We start from the raw sequence: 6485 nt of genomic DNA on the forward strand, positions 1-6485 counted from the left end.
TGTATTTTATTAATCAATTAATTGTATTTTAGTAATCCTATATACATTTGAAAAAGCATAAGTCACACTATATATGAGACAGGGGCTCTATGGATAGTATTTGTGTACGTGTGGATTCTCAGACTGTTGACTGATGTGGTTTTCAGAAGGTAGGTTGGTTTAAGATTCTTGTAGTGAGCACAAATTTATCACTGAATAAATGATTGAATTAAGCTATTCAAATATGTATTAATCATTCACAATTAGTCTAAAATCCACAGATTTTAGACAAAGAGCTTCCTTTATGAGGCTTATAATCAAGTGAAAGGAATAAGGCAAGTCTAAAACTGCCGGTAAGGAAAGCAGAATGTAGGAAGAGTGCTGGAAGTAGTTCTACGGGATTAGTGGTCACATTCTTGGCAGGAATCAGGAATAGTTTCACGAGGATCATGACACTTTGTGTTTCACCTCAAGAAGTATGAACTTTGGAAAATAAAGATAACCCAAATAGCTCTTTCCTGACTGAACCATGGAGGATGAGGAAGAGAAAACCCTCAAGCAACCTCAAGAAAAAGGGAAGGAATTTTGCATAGGTGAAGGTAAAGTATCTGAGAAAACATTTGCCCAAATGATGCTTTAAAAGGCAAAGCCAAGCACTATCTCAAGGAATATAAGCAGGTGGACATAACTAAGATTTGAATGGCTAGGATATCAAGAAAAGCTGATAAATTGTGGTATAAAGGTGTATTAAGAATTGCATTGCAAAAAAATGATGAATGTAATGCACTCCTCTATTGTGATGTATGTAAGAAATAATGAAAAAAAATAAATTTTTAAAAAAAGTAAAGCTGAAACTTATATGCACCCAAATTAACATTTGTAATCAGGAACAGAAGTATTAGTAGTGTAAGTTCAAAGATTTATAAAGTGTTCCAGCTTCTTTCCCTTTGCCAGATCTTCAGTGGCACCTTTGTTAAGCTCAACAAGGCTTCAATAACATGCTGCAGCATTGTGGAACCATATATTGCATGGGGGTGCTTGAACCCGAAGTCAGTGAATGAACTAATCTATAAGTGTGAATATGGCAAAATCAATAAGAAAAAAATTGCTTTAACAGATAACACTTTGATTGCTCTGTCTGTTGGTATATGGCATCATCTTCCTGGAGGATCTGATTCATGAGCACTACACTGTTAAAAAACACTTGAAAGAAGTAAATAACTTCCTGTGGCCTTTCAAATTATCTTCTCCATGAGGTGGGATGAAGAAAAACACCACCCATTTTGTGGAAAGTGAAGATGCTAGCAACAGGGAAGACACAATCATCAGGCTTATTAGAAGGAAGAACTAAGGGAAAGAAAAAGAAAGAAAGAAAGAAAGAAAGAAAGAAAGAAAGAAAGAAAGAAAGAAAGAAAGAAAGAAAGAAAGAGAAAAAAGGAAGGAAGGAAGGAGGAAGGAGGGAAGGAAGGAAAGAAAGAGGAAGAAAGGAAGGAAGGAAGCAGGGTGGATGGGTAGGAGGGAGGGAGAGAGGGAGAGTGGGTGCCAACCCAAGCAACTTTTGTCTAGAGCTTTCTATCTAGGAGGTATTTTCTTTTTACTATAACCACTCTTATGATTACCTTACTAGGTTTTAAAAGTCTTTCCCAATTCTTTTATAAAGGAAGAACCTGGGATTTTAACAGGTTCAGAAACATGTTCAGAGTCAAACAAGTAGGAATTGGTAGTGGGTTCACAATCTTGATCTTTCTGACTTTGCTCTTTCTAATTTACCACTTTTCCTCAACTTTAGTTTTCTCTTAAGACTTGTACATTTTTTTCTGCCATATCTATATACCATCTACAATATTACTTTCCTAACATGTTTTAATTAGACTTCCTTTTAAAAAATTGGAAATGAATTCATTTAAAAATATATTTTGTATTACAACCATATCAAAAGCTGCAAATAGAAAATAACCTTAAAAGTGGTGTGAAAACCAACAAACACAAAATTTTATTAAATTCTGGAAACACTCTGTTCTGATCAATGCCTCTGAGCCTGGGATCTGCTTATTGTTTGTGAAAATGGGAGACAACCAAGTGTTAGAAAGATGTTACAAATATAAACACTAAACTGAGACTTGCTTCTGTAGGTCAACACAACAAAAGAAAGATAATTGAAAAGAGATATTTTTCTCATTCTGGTTCAGTGTCTTCAAAATGCCCTGTCTGGGAACCACCTAAATTATCTCACTACACCTCTGGTATATGACCCATTTCTCAAAGTAGTAGTAAAGAGTTTGCAGATAAATATATGGAAATAATCTTTCCAAGGCATGAGAGGAAAGATCTGACTTGCCTCAGGTTAGAAAAGCATCTATCATTATGCTAATGTTTTCTAAGAGGACTAATATAACAAGGGAATTTTAACAGTTTGGTTCTCTGAAGGGTCTGGGGGCTGAGTAAGTATGTTCTAGGTTTGAGTTTACTAACATGAAAGTCTGGTCTTTCCATGGGAAAGGGAAGCAGTAGGTTCTACTTTACTAATTTTATTCAGCAATCTTTGGGGAAAACTTCATATCATACTTTGGTGTTTTTAAAGAATTTATCATATGTATACCCAAACATTCCTTTTTCCATGTGGATTAAATCTATGATAGATAGATAGATAGATAGATAGAGGAGAGAGAGAAAGAGAGAGAGAGAGAGAGAGAGAGAGAGAGAGAGAGAGACTGTGTGTGTGTGTGTGTGTGTGTGTGTGTGTGTGTGTGTGTGTGTGAGGCAAACCCAGGAAATGGAACACTGTAATGGTCACTCCCAGGTATTAGGATCTTTGACAGTGATCAACATTACATGGTAGCTGAGGCAGGAGGGCTCTACATTTCTTCTCTTCAATCTCACTAATTAATAGTAGAATGAAAATGTCTTCATCATAACTCATGCAAATACCTATCAGCGTGATCTAAACCATCAGAAATCTAATCCATCAGAAAACCCAGTTGGCTATACCTTCAGATGCATGCTGAATTCTACTACTTCTTACCATAGCCACTCTACCACCTGGCTCTAACACCACTTTTATCACTAACTGGGCTGAAGGAACAGCCTCCTCTCTAATTTCATGCTTGCTCACCTAGAGTCCTTTTTCAACACAGGAGCCAGAGTGACTCTTCTAAAAAGAAGTCAAATAACTTCACTCCTCTGCATGGAATCCTATGATGGATCCCTGTCTCAGTTATGTTGACCTCCCATTTCTCCAGGCCTCTGAGCTATTTGCTGGGTCACTGCTGCTCCCAAGCCACTGTCTCAGTGCAGGCCCTGAAGCAACTCAGTCACAGGCTTAAGCTATTGGCAGACAAAGTTTCATCAGAGAAGCAGAACCACTGTGAGTGAGTTGAATAAGGAAATTTATCATAGGAATTAGTCTTCACACTTGTGGAAGGAGAAAGAGAAGTAAAAAATCTGAAAAGGGACAATTGAAGAATCACTGACAAGTCTTAATGCAGACAAAGGAGCCCAAGCTTGAAGGAAATCTGGAAGTCAGGCTGTTTTAATGGGACAAAGACCGCTGGTGTAGAAATCTACAGAAGGTTTTTGTTTCTTTGGGACCACCACTTCTGTGAGTCTCTCTGAAGAGTCTGTTAGCTGGCCTGTGGTCATAGTTATGCGGCAGAAGAGAACACAGACCAGGGAGGAGTGAGAACAAATAGAAACCCTCTTGGTTAGAAATGGCATTTGTCTTTTGCCACTTTGATCAACGTTAACGTCAGAATTAATGGCTGCTGTGTAATTTTGAACTTCGAATATCAGACAACTTCAGTTTTGTCCATCTGAACAAATATAGATCTATAAGCATAAAGGAAAGGAGAATTGTGGGAATCATAGGTCCCAACATAACCAGGTTGTCTCAAGGACAATCCAGCTCAAGTACCTTACTTAGGCTTCAGAACATGGGATTTATTTCTCTGGCACCTGCCAAAGGGTCAGATCACTCAACCTGGTAACTGGAAGAACTAACCTCCAATGAGATAAATTTTGGACAATAGGAGATAGGATATGGGAGGTAGCTTACTGGTAAATTTCTTTTGCCCTCCCCTGAACATACTGTTCCTGGCACATCTTCCTTCTTTTTATCCTTCCTTCCTTCCTTTTGTTTTTCCTTCTTTCCTTCCTTCTTTGGATTTAACACAGAGGCACTGTAAGACTGAGCTATATTCCTAGCCCTTTTTATATTGTAGTTTGAGACTGGGTCTTCTAAGTTGCCCAGGCTGACCTTGAACTTGTCATCCTCCTGCCTCAGCTTCCTAAGTCACTGGGATTATAGGCATGTGCCACTTTGCCTGGTGTGAGCACAGTTTGCTATAGAGTCTGTCCATAGACACTGCATAACCAAGCAACTAGTGATGTCTTTTCAGGTTCATGAAATGTAGGCTAAGTTATCTTACCATGTGTTAACTTTCTGTTGTTGTGACCAAAATACCTGACAAGAACAACTTAGAAGAGGAAAAATTAATTTTGGGCTCAGTTTCAGAGGTTTAGTCCATGGTTTGCAAACTCCATTGCTCTGGGCCCAAGATGAGGCAGAACATCATGGTGGAAGGGCATGGTGGAGGAAAGCTGCTGACAACCAGAAAGCAGAGAGAAAGGTCAAGTTTCCAAGCACAAAATATAAACTCCAAAGGCATGCCCACAGCAGTCTACTTCTTTCAGCTAAACCCCATGTTCCTATTGTTAAAACTCAGTTTATTAATTCATAAATGAATGAATCCATTGATTAGGTTGCAGCTCTCACAATCTAACCATTTCAACACTGAACATTCCTGCATTGACACAGGAATTTTTTTGGAGAGGGGCACCTCATATCCAAACCAAAACAACCATGAATTTGCTTCCTATTCTTCCCTTCTCACTTCTCCTTTTCCTCACTCTCAGTGCCCTGGGATTGCATCTTTCAATGAAGTATTAGCACTTCATCCTTTCTAGTAAGCCCAGGTAAAATAGTACCCATAAAAATTTTGCAATGAAAATAAAGTGTGAATTGCATGAATGGATGGTTGGGACTACGATTCATGTGAGATTCAGTTAATATGCTGTGATGGAATTATAGCACTAATATTACCAGTTAAGAACACCATTGTCTTTCTTCACTGAAAAAGTCCTTGAACAAGTATTTCTTTGAGACAAATAAAAGAGATGAATAAAGGGAGCAAAGATCCTTTTAGCAAACATATAACTTGTGACTTAAATTCTCAGCAAGAATATATACATAATGAAAACATTACTTTCTGGCACTTTTCTGAGCAATAACCCTGCCATAATTTAAGAAGCAGTGAAAAGCCTGTTACTCATATTTACGTATCTATGCCAGTCTGAGTTTTCAAAATGTTGTGTTGCACAAACAGAGTGGAGAAATTGCCTTGGTATGCAGTTCCATACATCCAGCTCTTTTTAATTCACCCATTTCTCTGGATGGATGGGTGTAGTGACATTACATCTTATTTGACCATTTGTCAATGAAACAGGTAGGAGACTTCTCTCTGAAGCCTGGTTTTAAAAATAATAAAGCACACACAGATATTATGGATAGAATGAAAAGAGTGAAGCATTCTTATGAGAAAAACATGAGATTTGTATTGTGGTAGTTCTCACTTTCCCCCCATAGTTTATTGTTCAGTAAATAGGGATTCAGTGAAATTTTTTGTTTAAAGACTCTGAATTCTCTGTTATATTTCTTACACATAGGTATACATATATACATATGTACATATATATGTATGTATATGTATGTATGTATGTGCATGCATGTTTGTAAATTTTGATTCAGTAGAATTTTTGTCAATGGAACCCAGATGGAAGGAAAAAGGTGGCTATGATCAAGTGAAAGTCATAAGCCTCATTGCTCCCTTGAGGCGACTGTCTTCACAGAACAGCAGTTAAGGTGAGGCTGTTGTATATCACGAGATCCCCCATTTGTTATTTTGTGACTGAAGGATATGAGAACTTGCTAGTTAAAGTGGAAGAAATTAATCCAAAAGGTGAGATTCAAGACAAATTGCATGTAGGAAAGAGTGCATATAGTTTACTATGTTACATAGTAAATTGGGATTTTATTTAGCAGACAGAACAGTGAAATGCCATCAAAGTTGCCTCAGTAAGGAGGAAGTTCTTTAATTTTTAAAGTCACCTTGGCATCATACCTATCCCCTCCTAGACAGCCCACAAAGCATCCAAGAGAACTGTTTTGTAAGCATTCCTGTGAGGCCCAGTCAATGTCCTCTGGACTTTTTCTCCCTGAAGATGGTGATGACAGAAATGTCTTGACATGCTGACATTTCCTCAGTCATCCCTTCACAGAAGAAATGTCTGTGCAAATATTTAAATTACCCCGTCCCTCCCTGCAAATTTGCCTTTCGATCAGTCTGCTCTTGGACATGGGCCAGAACAGCGTTAAGTGTGGAAACGTTTCAGGAGTGGAAAAGCTGTAGTGAGGTGGGGCTGACGTTGCTAGGCTTTGCCAAGGACTTGAA

At 38.1% G+C, this 6485-nt stretch overlaps 1 pseudogene; it reads left to right on the forward strand.

Annotated features, from left to right (window-relative positions):
* The first annotated feature begins 515 nt into the window (after positions 1-515).
* Positions 516-1330, forward strand: LOC107138338 (annotated as a pseudogene).
* The last annotated feature ends 5155 nt before the right edge of the window (positions 1331-6485 follow it).

This window comes from Marmota marmota, unplaced genomic scaffold (assembly GCF_001458135.2).
Source record: "Marmota marmota marmota unplaced genomic scaffold, marMar, whole genome shotgun sequence".
NCBI lineage: Eukaryota > Metazoa > Chordata > Mammalia > Rodentia > Sciuridae > Marmota > Marmota marmota.